This window comes from Barbus barbus (genome assembly GCF_936440315.1).
Source record: "Barbus barbus genome assembly, chromosome: 25".
In the NCBI taxonomy this organism is placed as follows: Eukaryota; Metazoa; Chordata; class Actinopteri; order Cypriniformes; family Cyprinidae; genus Barbus; species Barbus barbus.
In genome coordinates, this window is record NC_136753.1 from 18,392,627 (window position 1) to 18,412,349 (window position 19,723).

The window sequence follows — 19,723 nt, forward strand, 5'->3', positions numbered from 1 at the left end:
TCATGTTATTTAATTTTGTTTTCTCTATAGCACCAGATCACAACAGAAGTCATTTAAAGTTACCTTTCCAATAGAACAGGTCTATACCTTGTTCTTTTATTAAACATACTTAAATAGCCTTACGTTATTTGTCTTATTTACACGACAGCATGTTATTTCTGTCTCTAACGTTACATAACATTTGCGCGCTCTGTATACGCACAGCGGAGTTCCGCCCCGATGTACACACAAGTGAGCCCACTCCCACTAGTATTTGTAAATATTAAGCCGCAAAACGACTTGTTAAATATGACTTCTGCCTGTCTCTGTTAATGTATGGCGCAGACGCGCGGTTTTGTTTGCTACTCATACAGAAGCGCGCGTGAAATTTGCGGTGATATTAACATCTTCCGCTTCACTAAATGAGGACATGAACAACATCCAGAACTGCTCTGAGAGTCACTTCATGAGCATTTACCGTTTCATTTGAGTAAAACTATCCTCATATCATATACACACAGAAATGTAAAGGTATTCACGACAACCCGTCAAAATAAAAGTTTGGGTTTTAATTGTAGACCTAGCGGCACAAATATATTCCTATTGTTCAGAAAGTACGTAATAGCATACTAAAATATATAAAAAAGGAATAATCATAAAATATGTCTTCAATGTTTTAATTGTAATATTAAATCCCCTTTATCCCCCCCCCCCAAATTTTTTTTTTTAATTTTCATTAATTTAAAGATAAATTAAATTAATATGTTTATGCCGGGAAAAAAACGGAACACCCTCAGCACCCCCACCCCGCCAAAGCCATAAACCTTGGGGAAACACTGCAATGTGTTACATTAAAGCTGCTTACTGTTTCAAAGAAAAAGGATTAGTCTCCTGAGACAAGTCCTGACAGATGCGGAAATTAAAGATGAGAATAGCGATTGAGAATGTTCTATCAAGACACAAAAGTCAGCTTTAGAATAGAGTCCTTCCAAATAGACTTAACATACCCAAGCAATAAACAAAATCTTTACTGCACACATGTATGTCTGTAAGATCTGATTAAAGGAGATGATTACATAGAAACAAATTCAAGACGTCTCTGTAGGGCCGAGGTCTAAGGTAATACCATGCACAGGCCCTGAGAGAATCTGCTGACTTTTTTTTTAAGCATTTTTGGCACTGATTTCTGCAGAATAGATTTATATATGGTCAAATATGTGAAATGGAGCTGAAAGTACTACTAACTTATTAATAGCCAGAAACATCATCAAATTAGTAACAATATTTACTGAACAAGCATTTAAGGAATTTTAGAAAGACTGTCTGTTTCCAACTCTATGGTAAACTACGGCTTTCTGTCCATGTGGACCTGTCCATGAGCAGAACTGCTGCTCCAGTGTTTAGAAAGGAGACAATCCTATCATTAGAAGTTCTACAGATGAATAAGTGGAGTTCCAGGATTAAGCTGGGACGTTGCAATGCTTTGTACAACATTACAGGGATATGATATCCCGGAAGGCAAGCCTCAAGTTTAGCCGCATCACCCACATCTGAATCTCTCAGAGGAGAGAAACACAACTGAGACTGGTCATTTAAAAGGGATTAATAAAGATCCGGCCACACATACAAGGGACTGATCTTTTGGGGCAAAAAAGAGAAAAAAAAAGCATGATGGCAACTGGCATTTATTTTCTCCCCCACACAAATTTATGCAAGTAGAAGTAGTTATTAATAATTTGAATTATTTATATACAAAAATTATATCATTTGATTTGATCAATAAATAATAACAGCAACAACGGTCCCACTTTATATTAGGTGGCCTTAACTACTATGTACTTGCATTTAAATTAATCATTTGATACAATGCACTTATTGCGTACATACGTGTTTTTACATTGTACTTATATTTTTTTTAAATACCTACATGTAGTTACATCTGTAATTAATTTCTGTAATTACATTTATAATTACTCTGTTGACCCATCCCTTACATCTTAACGCACCCTTAAACCTACCCATACCATCCAACCTGTCCCTAACCGTACCCATATCCCACCTCAATAGCAGCAAAAGTGTTTTGCAATACAATAAGTACATTGTACTTATTTTTTTGTACTTATAAGGTCACAGTCAGAAACCCTCTGACATGGTACATGCCGACTATATTATCCATAATATTGAAAGATGGGTTAATTCATGTTACTTGCAAACTTAAAAAAGGAGAAAAGAAGTTCATGCTAAACCATAAACATCCTCTGAAGGTTTTTATGAAAAAACAGGATCCATTGTTCAAATGAGCAATGTTTCTGCTAGAGGCAAACCCTGACCCTGACCTAGATTTACAGAGTTAAATGCAACAAAATGTCACAAGCCAGCAGTCCTGAAGAAAAGAACAAAACTATATTGCTCATTAGCCCTTAGTGGAATTTTCAGAGTAAATAAAGGAACAGAGTAGGATTACAGTGTTTCCCCAAGGTTTCCAGCTCGAGGGGGGGGATTCAGGTGGTTGACGTGACATTTTTGGGCTCAGTCCGCTGGATTCCGCTTTTTTATGTTTTAGTTTTTCTGGACTCCTTTTTAAAGGATTAGTTCACTTTTAAAAAAACTTTTGCTGATAATTTACTCACCCCCATGTCATCCAAGATGTCCATGTCTTTCTTTCTTCAGTCGAAAAGAAATTAAGGTTTTTGATGAAAACATTTCTCCATATAATTGACTTCAATGGGACCCAAACGGTTCAAGGTCCAAATGAAAAGTTAAAAGTTTCAGTGCAGCTTCAAAGGGCTTTAAACGATACCAGACGATGAATAAGGGTCTTATCTTATAAAAAAGTTTAAGTTTTATAAGCACAAATGCTCGCCTTGCTCTGTTCTGTGATGCGCGTTCATGACGTCACGTAATACGCAATTACGTTGAAAAGGTCACGCTTGATGTAGGCGGAAGTACCGAGTCAGTGTTTACAAATGTGCGGAAGGAGGACCATATACACATATTCAAATGTCTTTGTGTCAGTTTATCGTTTAAAATGCCCATTTCGTGTGCGTATCCTGGGTGTTTTAATATTAAAAAGCCTAAAAGAAAATTTTGGATTTTACATCAAGCGTGACCTTTTCAACGTAATTGCGTATTACGTGACGTCACGAACGCGCATCACAGAACAGAGCAAGGCGAGCATTTGTGCTTATAAAACGTAAACTTTTTTATTTATTTTTGAAATGACCGATCGTTTCGCTAGATAACACCCTTATTCATCGTCTGGTATCGTTTAAAGCCCTTTGAAGCTGCACTGAAACTGTCATTTGGACCTTGAACCGTTTGGGTCCCAATGAAGTCCATTATATGGAGAAATGTTTTCATCAAAAACCTTAATTTCTTTTCGACTGAAGAAAGAAAGACATGGACATCTTGGATGACATGGGGGTGAGTAAATTATCAGCAAAAGTTTTTTTAAAAGTGAACTAATCCTTTAATAGTTAAACTAAATTTTATTAAATCAAAAAACATGTATAATTAATTAAAATCATGGAACTTAAACAATTTCACATAAATTTATTAAAAGTTATTTTTTTTAAACTACATCCTTAGGGCCTTATGGAATGTTTTATTTCTTTTCACCATATGTTTTATTGTTACCAAATTCTCTGTTTTAGCATGTCTAAACATTTCAATGCATAAAAACTACTTAATTTATTCAAATTTACTTTTAAAATAGCCTTATGAAAAAATTTTTTTTTCCTCAGACATTCTGTGTTGTGTATTAAAAAAAATTCTGGTTATCAAATGAAGGCATAATACATTAATTTCTTTTATGTTTTAATTAGGCTATTGAAAATGTAACTTTATTTTTTGGCAAACAAAGGGGATTTACTGTTAACATTAAAACATGGAAGAAATGTTGTGTGATTATTCCTTAAAAATGAAAGTTTTAATAATTTTAGTAATATTATTAGTAGTATTATGTACATTCTACTGAACAATATCTCTGGCACAGTGTCTTCAAGTTAAACCGAACTTTTATTTTGACGGGTTGTCGTGAATACCTTTACATTTCTGTGTGATATGAGGCTAGTTTTACTCAAATGAAACAGTAAAATGAAGTGACTCTCAGAGCAATTTTGGAGATGTTGTTCATGTATTTATGTCTTCATTTAGTGAGACTGCAAATGCTGAAATCACTGCGAGCTGTGTGTGTGTAGTAAACAAAACCGAGTCAAAATGCCCTAGTCTTTGTTAACATAAACACGCAAAACAATATCAATATTTAAATAGTCTTTTTGTGGCTTAATATTTACATATACTACTCCATATTTAAGTGTAAACCCCTACTTTTAATGCATGAATTAATTCATTTAAAGTTTGACAAGTTCCGTGACATTCTGCGTTTTTATGACTGGATTCCGCGATTCTGTCCACATTTTCCACATCACGGATATAATAGGGTCCTACCTGAGTGGGACCCTAAAATAATGGCAGGGGAAACACTGGATTAGTAGAAATATAAACTGATCATGTGTTTAATTTCAATTTCAAACATGCAATCAATGAACATCCAATGTTCCTTTCATTCGGCCAATGTTAAGAGCAACTGAAGGCATATCTTCAGTTTGGTATTTTTTGTAACAAATCTAGTGACTATTAACAAATAGTGTTCAATTTAAATGAAAACTAATATTGGTTGGAAGCAAGCAAAGAATTTTAATACAGTTACTGAGACAAAACACACGATAAAGCAATAAGCTAGCATCAAAAAACTTGTCAGTAGTATTAAATAAAGTGAAGTTCTTACCATCTTTCTTTGGCTGGAATAGATAGTTTGTATCTTTGGTGAGAAAATAATACACCAACAACCCCACAACCCGTTCTTCTCCTCAGATAATATCAATATTGTGCGATGCTACTTTAGGACATTCAGCCACTGGAACTGGCACAAAACACAGATTGACTCATCTTTCTAAAAATATGCAATCCACAGTCCAGTGTACTGTAAAAAGTATGGGAAAACAATGAGTATTTATTTATACAGCTAGCTGGAGGGGTCAGCAATTTCACACCAATCAAAACACTTAGCCCAGAGCATCACTCCCCAACATGTGATGAGACTCCACAAGCTCAACACAGGTCATTACCAGAAGAAAAAAAGCCTTTGGATGGCCCGCTCCCCACTGTGCTTGATAGCATTGCCCTTTCACTGAGCTAATCAAGGGAAAAGTTCATAGGTCTGAGCCATAAGTACAGCATCGCTGTCTACAATGACTAACGAATTCATTACAGTGGGAACTAGACACAAGATAACTCTTCCAAACACTGGACAATGGCCCAAGAATGCAGTTTGTTAGGGTAACAGCATTTGGGTTTGCAGGAGCTCAATCTGCCTTGATCAGTACTTGATTTTCAACATGAGTCTGCATAGGAAATATACAAATGTGGTTAATTTGGTTTTTGGTTATTTGCTATGTAAAGTTTGAAATGTCTTTTAACAGTAAACTTGTCAGTGTGTTTTCTAGTCCACTGTTAATTATATAAAGCCAAGCAAACAATTAATACAGACAACTGCATGTTTCCATTCATATTGAAATGCTGTAATTGCTTTATTTTCCATGGGGCTGAATTTCAAACGTGCTGACAGGCGCAAAGAAAAGTCTCCCTCTGAAGGATTTTGCTACACGTCTATCAGAATCTTTGACAACAGCTGTGGCAACTTTTTTCATTAACCTCAAATGGTCTGAGGTTCTCGGCTAAGTGATCATCAGCTGGAGGTGGAATCAGAAATGAGATAGCTTTGCAGCTCTGCCAGCTGAACCCCATTAATACTGTGACAAATATCAGCATATCAAACTGTTTTAAAAATGCCTCAAAATGTGTGAAACACATTCACTAGGGAAGGCACTATAAAAAAAAATAAACCCTGACTTTTAACATAATATTTTGCGCTATACCTTAGTAAACTTTTGGATGTACAAATGTTTAATAACATTTTCTACATTTAACATTAGTAAAGATTCTAATTTCAGAGTAGGTAATGTAAAAATAAAAAATAAAAACAAGCAGACATAATGCTGATACTATATGAATGTTTGAAATATTAAAAATGGTTGAAATATAATGTGCATGCAATAATTACTGTACTATAAATGCAAACATAATTTCAAAAACAAATGAATTAGATTTATCTTGAAACAGGATTTTTTTTTAAAAGAGAGAACCATAATTGTTCTCTAAGAGATTAATTTAACAGTGCTCTATATGGTGTGATTGTGTCTGCAAAATGTAAGCAAGAAAAAACATTGTTTTGTTGTTCTCCAGTAACCCAACCCCCCCCCCCCCCCCCCCCCCATCTCTGTCTACCGTACCGACGGGATTAAAAAAAGAAGAGCAACTTCAAAACCTCCACAGTAATTAGAGGGCCATGGAGCGCGACACTCCAGACTCTCACACAATCTAGCACCTAGTTAGAAGACCCAACGATTAAATTGGATTTTACTTTGCATAAACTGATTAACATAAATAGCACATGATCATTTTCCATTCAGATCTATTTCCACAAAAATTAAGCCCATTGGTAATAAAAACCTCATCTTTACCATCTCATCAGAAGGACCAACTATACAATCCTCACACCATAAATTGTAGCTATGAATTTGTGAATATGTTTGCATGTTTTTATTCTTTCTACTCCTTGATTCCTTTAACTCAAACGTTAAGAATGTGATTGATGATATTGCTCCCATGAACGTCTGCAAGAAGAATAGAAGACAAAAATCAACATGGAGAAAATCAACAGCAGTTCAGAGCATGAAAAGACAATGCAGAAAAGCTGAGTGGATGTGGCGGAAGACGAAACTCGAAATTCACTATAGCGTCTATAAAAGTAGCCTTCATGCTATCAATGCGGAACTAGCCACAGCTAGACAGACCTTCTTCTCAAACCTTATAAACAGTAACTTAAACAACACTCGCACTCTTTTTGCTACTGTTGAGAGACTAACAAACCCCTCAAATCAGGTTCCCAGTGAAATGCTTTCCGACAGCAAATGCAATGAGTTTGCTTCCTTCTTTTCTGAGAAGATCAATAATATCAGAAAGGCGATTGGCACATCCTCAAGTTATGCAGAGGTCACACAGGTTCGACCGCAATTTCAAAAATAAGTAAATATGTCTGTTTTTGAAGCAATTGATAGCAAAATATTGGAAGAAATAGCAGGTTGACGATTTAAGGGGCTGTACTATTTTGACACACTTCCCACATCTTTTTTCAAAAGTGTGTTTAACTGTTTGGAAGCAGATCTCTTAAAAGTGGTCTAGAAGTGAGGTCTAAAAAGAACGCCTCACTTCTTTCTGGGACTTTTCCAAACTCCATGAAAACTGCAGTTGTTAAGCCCCTTCTGAAAAAGCGCAATCTTGATAACACCATATTGAGCAACTATAGACCAATATCAAATCTTCCTTTCACAAGTAAGATTATTGAAAAGTTCGTTTTTAATCAGCTGAACAATTACTTAAACTCAAATGGATATCTGGACAATTTTCAATCTGGTTTCCGAGCGCATCACAGCACTCATTAAGATAATAAATTATATTCGCTTTCATTCTGATTCAGGCAAAATATCAGTGCTGGTACTACTAGATCTTAGTGCTGCGTTTGACACTGTCGATCATAACATACTTCTAGAGAGACTGGAAAACTGGGTCGGGCTTTCTGGGATGGTACTCAAATGGTTCAGGTCATACTTAGAAGGGAGAGGTTATTTTGTGAGTATAGGAGAGCATAAGTCTAAGTGGACGTCCATGACATGCGGAGTCCCTCAAGGTTCAATTATTGCACCGCTCTTGTTTAGCCTGTATATGCTCCCACTAAGTCAGATAATGAGGAAGAACCAAATTTCCTATCACAGCTATGCTGATGATACCCAAATTTACCTAGCCTTATCTCCAAATGACTACAGCCCCATTGACTCCCTCTGCAAATAAATTGATGAAATTAACAGTTGGATGTGCCAAAACTTTCTTCAGTTAAACAAGGAGAAAACTGAAGTCATTGCATTTGGAAATAAAGATGAAGTTCTCTAGGGGTCAAACAACTAAAAATCAAGTCAAAAAAAGTGATTCTGGAGACAGACCTTAGTTTTAGTAGTCATGTCAAAGCAGTAACTAAATCAGCATACTATCATCTCAAAAACATTGCAAGAATTAGATGTTTCGTTTCCAGTCAAGATTTGGAGAAACTTGTTCATGCCTTTATCACCAGCAAGGTGGATTATTGTATAGGTCTCCTCACCGGCCTTCCAAAGACGACCATTAGACAGCTGCAGCTCATCCAGAACGCTGCTGCCAAGATTCTAACTAGAACCAGAAAATCTGAGCATATCACACCAGTCCTAAAGTCCTTACACTGGCTTCCAATAACATTTAGGATTGATTTTAAAGTTCTTTTACTCGTTTATAAATCACTAAATGGCCCAGGACCCAAATACATTGCAGACATGCTCACTGAATATAAACCTAACAGACCACTCAGATCATTAGGATTGAGTCAGTTAGAAATACATATAGGGTTCACACAAAACAAGGGGAGTCCGCTTTTAGCTATTACGCTGCGCACAGTTGGAACCAGCTTCCAGAAGAGATCAGATGTGCTAAAACATTAGCCACATTTAAATCCAGACTCAAAACTCATCTGTTTAGCTGTGCATTTTAGAGGGCTGCATTGGGATTGGGACCCAACGCAAATCTCGCGGGAGCGGGCGGTTTGAACTTTGCTGCGGGCGGGAATGGGCAGCTAAAAAAAAACACTGCGGGATCGGGAGGTAGCCTAGCGACATGATGTCATTGTCAACAAAATCAAAGTACTTGAAGTCTAAAGAAACGCGCGGTAGCCTAAGCGTTTTAGATGTCCCCGATAGCCCAGGCTATATTCATCTTCCCTACCAGTGCGTCAGAATACATGCAGGTCAGGGAAACAGAAGAAACAAACATGAATCTCTTTAATAATAGCAATACAATACGTTTTTTTTTTCCTGCGGGACGGGAGAAGACACAAAATCAATGCATCTCTATTATCGTGCGGGAATAAATTCTCAGAGTTTTGCGGGTGCGGGCGGGAGTGGACATACATATTGCGGGAGCGGGTGGGAGTGTAACACACACGTTGCGGGAGCGGGCGGTAATGGTCAGAATTTCGGCGGGCGCAGGCGGGAGCGGGATGAAGAAAACAGTCCCGCGCAGGGCTCTAGTGCATTTGTTGAATGAGCACTCTGCTATGTCCGAACTGATTGCACTGTACTTTCATTTTATATAATTTTCCTTGTTTTTATTGTTGTGATTATTATTGCTTGTTTTTATTGCTGTGATAATCATTTTCTATTCTTAACTGTTTTAAATTTCTTTTAATTCATTTTAAAAGTTTAAACTGAAGGCTAAAGTAAGTGCTGTGATGGTAAAGAGAATGTGGGCAAAGAAAGACAAGTGTGTTGGTTAATCAGTTTAAACTAGGACCTCTGAAATCTACAGTCAGGTCCATAAATATTGGGACATCGACACAATTCTAACATTTTTGGCTCTATACACCACCACAATGGATTTCAAATGAAACGAACAAGATGTGCTTTAACTGCAGACTGTCAGCTTTAATTTTAGGGTATTTACATACGAGTGCACATCTATAGATTGAGAGATGTGCACAGTCCGGGGGGGACAAAATGCATTCTCTAAGGCAATAAGAGCCCTAGAGGCAATTAGTGCATTTGAAGGTATAAATACAGAGAGAATGTGAGACGCTAGAATGTTTTTATTATTATTATAATTTTTTTTCTCTTTTTTTCAAACTCATTTTTATTGCTGTGATCAATATTATTTTTTATGACTATTTTACTTTCTTTCATGTAAAGCACTTTGAATTACCATTGTGTATGAAATGTGCTATATAAATAAACTTGCCTTGCCTATGTAGCAAAGCCTCTTCCATTTAATGATTCAGTGTTAAATCTCACACCCATCATTTCTCTCTTGCCTCCAGATATTAAATTTGAGGTGAACACACACAGCAGGTAGGAGAGGAGCTATAAGGTGAAAGAAAGAAAGAAAGAAAGAAAGAAAGAAAGAAAGAAAGAAAGAAAGAAAGAAAGAAAGAAAGAAAGAATCACTAAAAATCTAGAAGTAGGGTTGGGTATCGTTCAAAGATTTTCAATATCGATATCGATACCGATTCCTGAACGATACTTTTTACGATACCAATTTTAGGAAAACAGTTTTAATAAGATTACATTATCTCAAAAAACTTTGGTTTTATTTTTTTCAGCTTGTTGACATGTATACAGACTCAAAGACTCATCTCCTGAGCCACTGCACAAAGGAACAAAATATAGCCAACACAATAAATCAGTACAAATAATTTTAATAAAGCTCAAATAGTTTTCAGTTTACACTAGTGCGTGCTCGTTTTAAAACGCATAGCTCAGACAGAATCTATTTCATTTCTATTCATTTACTCTAGGTTGTTAAAGACTTGAAGATTTTTATCCACTTTCATAAGTGGGTGTTTTATTTTCTTTCGCCATATGTTCTATTGTTATTATAATTCTATGTTGTAGTATGTCTGATTATTTGAATGCATAAAAACTACTTAGTTTATTCAAATTTATTCTTAAAATAGCCTTATGAAATGTTTTCTTTTTCCTCAGAAATTCTGTGTTCTGTATCTGGTTTTCAAATGAAGGCATAAAACATTAATTTCATTTCTCTTTTAAATTATTGAAAATCAAACTTTATTTATTTTGGCAAACAAAATTTTACTATTAAAATTAAAACATGGAAGAAATGTTGTGTGATCATTACTTAAAAAATAAGAGTTTAATCATTTTAATAGTAGCCTAGTAGTAGCAGTATGTACACTGCTGAACAATATTAATATATTTCTGCCACAGTGTCTTCTAAAATAAACCATGACGTTAATGAGATTAACCCCTTAGGTATCAAAATTTGGTACCGAACGACAAGACGTTTTTCGATACTCTGTGGTATCGAGACAATTCGGTCGGTGCCGAAAAAGTATCGAACTTGATACCCAGCCCTATCTAGAAGTATATAAAATATAATAATGAGTTCAACACAACTTGTCTAGCAAAAGAGCGGATTTAAAATGCAGTAGGATTGCAGTGCATTATTAAAGTGAGTTTTTAACACGCATGCTGACTAGGCCCTGCTGATTATAATTTGTTTGGGCAATATTCTCAAACTACTACCCCAGTGCATTTTATCATTCAGCAATAATCAAATCAAATCCAATCCAATAAACTTTTACGTCCATTATCCTAAATCACCAAACACAGTGTGTAATGACTTTTTCCAAGCACCAACACTTCTGCAGTTCCTGTCCAATGGCTGCAGACAAAGCCCGTGAAAATGAGTTATTTGGCAACTGGTCCTAAGTTAGTCAAGCCTGCTCTGTTTTCATTCTTGATCTCTTAGTGCAGCTGATTAATGAAAAGACCAATTTCTGCTACACAGTGAGTGAGATGAAGCCTCTGAAAACAGCAGTGTCACTGGTGATGATGCTAATCTACACATTTACAGTAACTCAAAATAACACATACGGTACTTGATCCTTTTAGTTTGTTCCCTGTGGTCATCAAAGACTACTGAGTTTAGAGTCAGTTAAGATTGATGTACACAGGGGAATGTTTTCCATGTAAATGTGTGTGGCTCCCAGTTCTCAAACAGAATGTTAATCTGATTTGTACACAAACATCAAACTATCCAAATCCATCTGTGCGGCTGAAGTGTGTGAGAATAGGGGTGTGTGAGCCTGTGTGCATGTTTACATACAGAATTCAAACAGGAGGAGGCTACTAGTCTAACTCCTACATAAACTAACATTGTCAATGAAGCATGCAGTATATGACAATACAATTTGAAATGCGAGTTTGGCGGCACCCTGTATTGTTTTAACCCCAAAATCTGGCAAAAATCCCAGATTTTGATGTGTAATGTACACATGCCATGATCAGAGCAAAATGCAGCCCATTTTGTAAAAAGTGACAACATTCAGATCTCTTAGAGAAACTTTTATTTTTAAATTTTACCAAATTTGTATTTTAGTTCTGTCAAAGTTACTTTAAGATATTAACGAAAAATTATTTATGATTTTCATTTAATATATTAATACATTTACCTAATTTAAAATTATTCATTTCATTCTGCGATCATCTATCATTTATAGTGAGTGGGAAAAATATACAGTCAATGCAATAAAAAAAATGTTTAATAATTATTTTAATAATTTTCTTTACAACAATGCCAGAGCAAAAGCCAACATGTTGTCTCTGAATGCTGATAGGTTTTCTTAATTTAATCCCAATTATAGAAATCAGTATAAAAAAAATAATGAAATCATAATTCAATAAAAAATTGGAATCATTGTGTTTTGCATTTGCAGGAAAATATAGATGATATGATTTTTGCAACAACAATGTTATGTTGAAAGCATCGGAGAAATACAATAACTATCCCCATTCATTTTTTTAATTTCTCTCCCCTGGTTTAAATTTTAAGGCTGTTTTTGTGTTCCGGTTTGCAGGAATTCTTTGCGCAGTGCAGAGTCGGTTGGTCAGCTTATTGTTTTTCTGCATCATTACATTCTGCCTGTGGACAGCATCAATTCCAGCCTTGCCACAAACACTCTATAATGCAGGGTCACAATCAATACAGATTTGCGCACACAAACATACACACGTGCCCACAACCATGAATGTTGGGACTTATATATCCTGCCGGGTCAATTGTAATATTGTTGAGAACGGAGGCACAGATTTTTAAATCAACAAGAAATGATAAAACAAAATTAGTATAGATAAAAGGCTTCAGCCATATGTCTCAGCCAACTTTATCTAGATTTAATAAATGAAGAGTATATAGCACTTATCGGTGTCTATAAACACTGCCTCAAAATATGATACTCTATTAACATGTTAGTAATATTCATTCTGTATGTAAACCTGCATCTCGAAAGAATTAGGGCCTTCAGTCTATCTGTGTTTGCCTTATTATAACATGGATTAAGCAACGCCAAGGGTTGTAATCTAGAGGAATTTTAATTTATTACACACGGTGTGCAAACTCAGGGATAAAAGAAGCTGTCGAGTCGCTGTGCCTCTGAGTGGTTTTCATCTCTGCCACCAGCTCAAACAATGTGCGCTCAGCCATAATAATGGTGGTGCTGGAAAGCTTTCAATTTTGAGAAATGACTGATAACAGAAGAGAGAAGCTTCCTAGGTAGGGCCAATTAAGAGAAGAGTAGGAACAAAATAAAGGGAAAGCAGAGGAGATTAAAGTAAAATGGAGGGGAAAAAATGTATCCAATTAACAGAAAGAAAGATTTTTGAGTGATTTATATTTATTATTATTTGGAGGATGTCTTCATATTTCTAAGAAGTCTTCGAATGGCATTACTAGTGTGTTGAAAGGGAAGATGGAAGATAGGTTAGGATGCCACAGGAAACACAGAAGACTTACCTAAAAGAAGCATTAAGATAAATCCTTATAACACCAAGTAACTGAGCACTTTCCAGTCAACACAGACAAAATTGTTGCTGTGGTTTTAAAGTGACAGTTTACAAGCACTGGTATATTAAACTACTGAAATTTAAGAAACATGACGCAGTTGTGTGAACTGTCACTTTCCTGTTGTTGTTCAGCAGGAAAGCAAAGAATGCCAGGATGTTTTTTTACTAATGATGGTCCTTTATTAATGAGGTGAAAAGTATCAATGAACAAGAGACATTCAAAAATCCTAATTTCTTTGAATTACAGTGGTTTCCTTATGACAAGGAAAAACCTGATTCTACTTACTCAATTGCTCTTTGCCCTTTACACAACAGAATATTGAACCACTCCCCTCTCTAGTGACCGGTAGAACAGCCAAAGTGCTTTCCAGTGCATTAAAACAGCTGTTTTTCTGACATGTTCCCTAGTACATACACAGGCTGCTGCTTGTAGCATTCTTCCTCCTCTTCAGACCTACATCATGCTACAATGCTATTCTCCAGTAATCCCAGCCTTGTGCATTGATATGTCCTCAGGTCGGCCTGTCAGTAACACCACCAACATCATCTCACAACCAGACAGCACCGCTACAAGCAAAAACAATGCACGTGTCACTATTTTCTATTTATATGCTACGGCTGGAAAAAAGACAGTTGGGTTCTTTTGTTTATTGATCACATTCAACATCTTAAACATCTGCACAGAACAGAGGTGTTTAGTGATGTGTTTTGGACTGGTCAGTGGTACTAAAGCTGTGCCATAAAATGTCAGGGCTCATAAATGCATCAGTAATTTCCTGTCATTTATGACTGCAGAGTGCAGTTAGTGGCATGTGTACTATAAAACCTGGCATTCGCCACTGTTTTCATGCCTAATTTTCACATATGATAAAGGACTCAAAGAGGATACAACAAACAACATCTAATCATACAAACAAATTCACTGAAAAATCATCTGTTTTTGATAATGCTATAGTTGTTATAAAAATTAAGTTGCCTTTCAACCATCTCCAAAAAAGAACAGATCAGAAGTCATTCAGTTATATTTGAAAGCAGTACAAGAGCTAAGTGGAGTTCTGGGAACATGCATATGCAGAATTTTTTTGACCAATTTTGGCTTCAGATGTGTTGAAATATGACACTTTGTGGCCAGACCATATGCAACTGCAGGATTGGACGTGTTATATTCTAATCAAAACTATAAAAGTAGTGAAAAACAAAGTGAAAATTATTTTATTTTTTTTAAAGTATGTCTCCTAAACTATGTGTGTAAAATGGATGATTATTAACAAAATGTCTGAAGTAATCAGTTTGTAATTGTTAAGTAATACCATCTTTCTTTCAGACATATTGGATGTGATTTATTTGTGTATATGTGACGCTGGACCACAAAACCAGTCTTAAGTCGCTGGGGTATATTTGTAGCAATAGCCAGAAATACATTGGGTCAAAATTATTGATTTTTTTAGTGCCAGAAATCATTAGTACATTAAGTAATGTACTAATGATTTTAGTACAGAGGGTGGTGATGGCGCAGTGGATAAGACACATGCCTTTGGTGTGAGAGACCCGGGTTCGAATCCACTGTGTGACACCAATGTGTCCCTGAGCAAGACACTTAACCCCTAGTTGCTCCAGAGGCGTGCGACCTCTGACATATATAGCAATTGTAAGTTGCTTTGGATAAAAGCGTCAGCTAAATGAGTAAATGTAAGTAAAGATTATGTTCCATGAAGATATTTTGTAAATTTCCTACTGTAAATATCTCAAAACTTAATTTTTGATTAGTAATATGCATTGCTAAGAACTTCATTTGGACAACTAAAAGACGATTTTCTCAATATTTTGAGTTTTTTGCACCCTCAGATTTCAGATTTTCAAATAGTTGTATCTAGGCCAAATATTGTCCTATCCTAACAAACCATACATCAATGGAAAGCTTATTTATTGATGATGTATAAATCTTAGGGATGTAACGATTACCGGTTTGACGATAAATCATGATAAAATTCCCCGCGGTTAGTATTACCGTTTCATATTTTAATTATCATTAAAACCGTATTCGATTACCGTGATTTAAACAACTCGCGATAAATAAATACTGTCCGGCATAAAGCAGAGTTTTCAGTAACAGTCTCACGAGCGCACGGCAGCACAGTAGTTTCGTTCTGAGTGAAAACAGGGCGGAAAAGCTGGGAGGTTTTAAAAGAGTGCTAAGGGAATTATACAAATTAATATATCAATGAATTAATTATATGAATGTACCTCTGAAGGTTCGGACTGTCTTCAGAAACGATTTGATGGCATTTTGTTCTCATCTTCGCTCCATGTAATACCTAAAGGAAGTGTTCGCGGAGTTCACAGGAATCAGCTGTAATTCAGCTTTTCCGTATAAAGCGCCACCTGCTGCCAGAGAGTGGATTTACAGACACTTATTTACATTCAGTCTGTGTGCAGTTTCTGTCTGGCCAAAAAATTGACCAAATTTGCATGACCTGCTGTAAATTTTAACCGGTTGATGAAAAACAAACTTATGTACATTTAAACAATTCAGATATGCTATATAGAATTATTTATGGAGCAGGTAAAATACATATAATCATTTATTAATTATCATTTTAATTTAACTCTTTTCTTTAAAGGCTGAAATGTGTGGTCTACCTTTATGTTAAACTTTTTCAAAGCTTTATTTGAACATTTACATTATTTATTTGAACATGCTATTAAACTGGTGTCAGTCAAATTGTCATTTAAAATCCAGACCTCATTGGTAATGTTATTGTTTTAGTGATTATGCAAACAAAAAGTCATTTTATTTGCTGTTTGTTGATTTTTAAGTATGAAACTTGGTGAAGTGATTTATGTTTCGGTACTTTTTGAACATCTCCAGCACATTTTAACAATACCGTGATAATACTGATAACCGTGATAATTTTGGTCACTATAATCGTGATTAGAAATTTTCATACCGTTACATCCCTAATAAATCTATAACAAAATTGACTGGTTATGTGGTCTAGGGTCACATATAATCTTGCATTCATTATTCATTCAACCGTGGTGAATAAGAGGAGGCTAACTGTCAAGTTATGAGAGTGCACAAGCATATTGATGGCCTCAAATTATATTAATAGAGCTATACTAAAGACCACAGTCTCCTATTTTAATTTCATGCAGTCTTTAAATGATCCAATTCGGTTGAGCCAAGACCAACGAACACCTCTAAAATAAAGGCTGAGCACAGCAGAGTGAGACGAACTGAAACACCCCTGCTGTGTGACTAACTGCATGCAGCGGAGAGACAATGATCGCACTTTCTTCTCAGAGTCAGCATCTTCCTGCATTACAATTATAAAAATAACAATTTATCAATACTTCTAAAATCAATGTAGCAGTTTTTGGTCACATCGGTATTTTCTAGTAAATACACACTGAACACAAACATGGTTTTGTTTGTCAAATAAAATCTTTAGGTCTGAATGTCACAGTGTCATTTATATTGCAAGTGAAGAAATCAGATCCATTTGTTCATACAGCGCAGTCAATATCCAATATATCTACACTGGTTGTCATAGCAATACTGAGAATATGTGGAAATGGGAGCGAGCAAAAATGAGTGAATATGAAAACTCTGATTTTAATTGGATTTAAAACTAGACAAACATTCTTGATCAGGTGGCCATGACCTATTAAATGATAGTTCTGTGTAATGGGTTGAGTAGTGACAACTTCTTTTCCTTTTGCTTCATTATAGCTCTAGATGAAACCCTTCACTGACTCATTAAATAAACAGAAGCAATTTCCCAGTTATAGATTCACCCTATCATAAAGGCTAGAAGTTAAAGGATAATCTAAATGCTCTCTAATGAACTAAGACAGAAGTATTCAAGGCTATGTCACTTGAGGGCACTCGCCATAATGTTAAATGCTGAGCATACTGCAAACTAATTGGTGGGTATATCAGGCGCATCTTCTAGTGATGCAGATGCAACACCGGGCAGACAGAAATCTCTCAAAAGCAATGTAAACAGACACAGTACAGCACTTGCTTATTTTAGCCCTCATTTCAGTGTAAGTGTTAAGCATAGAGCTTACATGCCAAACGGGAACTAGTCCTTATTATATTAGTATCATCAACAACATGTTTTAACCCATTTTCCATTATCCAACCAAGTCCGGTTATGTCCGTTTATCTCTCAAATGATCAAAAATATTTATGCAAGTAAATGCAAGGATGAAAAGCTGATTTGGGCTAGGAGTTGCTTATGTAACTGCTTTTATGCGCCAGTCCAAGCCATCTGTGCTGGTCAAACAACTTTTACAATAAAGTGGTTCAACAACTACCGGGGAGAGGAACTCCTAAAACAAAGCTGAATCCCACAGATGTTTAGCTCACCCCTGAAAGGTTATTAGAAGGGAAAAAACTGTGCCTGTGAAGAAACACGAGCCAAACCTCTTAAGCTGTGTATTCCAATTCTGAATTATAGTAAAATAGGATTGGACAAAATGCTTTACTGCACATGGAGAATATTCAAAAGAGAGAATCAAGAGGGTGCAGTGGAGTTCATGGTAATACCAATCACTTGAACAGTGGACCCTCTTTGTTAAAACTAAATGCATTAACTATAATCACAATTTAAAATCCATGTCCAGACTTCTATAAACCCAAAGCCTTGAATTTTTTCTCTCTCTATCTCTCTCTCTCAATGGGAGGAGATTTGCTGTCAGGGCTCATTTTAATTTTCTGGCATGTTGGAAATCAACTGTTACTGTAGGGTGATTAATGCATCAATAATAAGATTTTTTTTCCAGAAAAATCTTACATTCTTAAAAATAAAAAGTTTTTTTAATGGCTTTAATGGTTCCATAAAGACTTTTTCACTGTACAAAATGTTCTTTAAAAAAAAATTAAATATTTAAATGCTCTGCATACTAAGACAAAATGGTTCTTTTAAGAACGGCTGACTGAAAGGTTCTCTGGGAATGCAAAAATGGTTCTTCTATGGCATTGCAGCAAAACCCCCATTTTGGAACCTTGATTTAAAAAAAAAAAAATAGGTAAAAATACTGGTCAGTTTTACTGTACCATATGTACATCTTGTCCTCCAAGTTGCAACCTATACCACTTGCACTTTTAGACACAAAGCCGTTCATTAAAAAAATAATAATACATGGAAACACTGAATTTTTACTTAACAAAAAGTGCAAAAAAGATAATCACTGCACTCGGCCAACTGGGTCAGGTTAAAAAGAAACCTGATGGTTCACCTGAAATGCACCACTCCCCTGATGATCTCATCATTTAAAACACTGAGCAACATTAACTGAATCGTTGACTTCCTCTTACTACAATGTGACTAGTATAGCAAAAAAAAAAAAAAAACCTACAAGAATACCAGAGTGAACACAAGGTTGACCTTTTGCTTGACATTCAGTCATTTAGCAGACTTACAAATGATGACAATAGAAGCAATTAAAAACAACACAAGAGCAATATTATGCAAGTGCTATGACAAGTCTCGGTTACACAGTAATTATATATATATATATATATATATATATATATATATATATATATATATATATATATATATATATATATACACACACACACACACACATACATACATACACATATAACAAAAAAAACAAGTAGATAGAATAGAGGGTCAAAGCAGACAGCTGCTCAGAAAAGACAAGAATCAGAGCAGCCAGTGCTATGTTATGATCTCACCATTTCTCACTTTATTATGGCCTGTACTTATCGGAACAATCTTGGAAGAATGTATTGCATCACGTCATTTTACAGCCTCCTAGATGGAATCACTTACATTATATTATTGCACATTATATTACACACACACTTTGGATAAAAGCAACTACCAAATATAATTTAACTTAATTATTAGATCTGCAAAATGGGGGAAATAATAAATAAAAATTAAATTAAATTTCAACATTTTGTTTTTTGCACTGGTACCCCAAATTAGGAAACACTTGTCCTTGTTTCAAAGTAGCAGTACTCTCTGTTTATTTCCTACCAATGTCTCTCTGCCCTCACCTGATGAATGATAACAGAAGACTCACATTGTCAAAAACAAGAAGCCAATAAAACTCTTGCAAAACAAACATAATGTGGGTAATAAACTTGAGCAAGTCCCATAAACGTACTCAAGTGTACAAAGCTAATTATACACAATACAAAA

The 19,723-nt window shown here is 35.5% G+C and overlaps 1 protein-coding gene across 1 annotated transcript in view; it reads right to left on the bottom strand.

Moving 5' to 3' along the window:
• Window positions 1-19,723, bottom strand: part of LOC306845392 (microtubule-associated serine/threonine-protein kinase 2-like) — a gene marked incomplete at its 5' end in the record, with an annotated part of 129,825 nt that overhangs the window by 109,549 nt on the left and 553 nt on the right. The window lies entirely within an intron of this gene.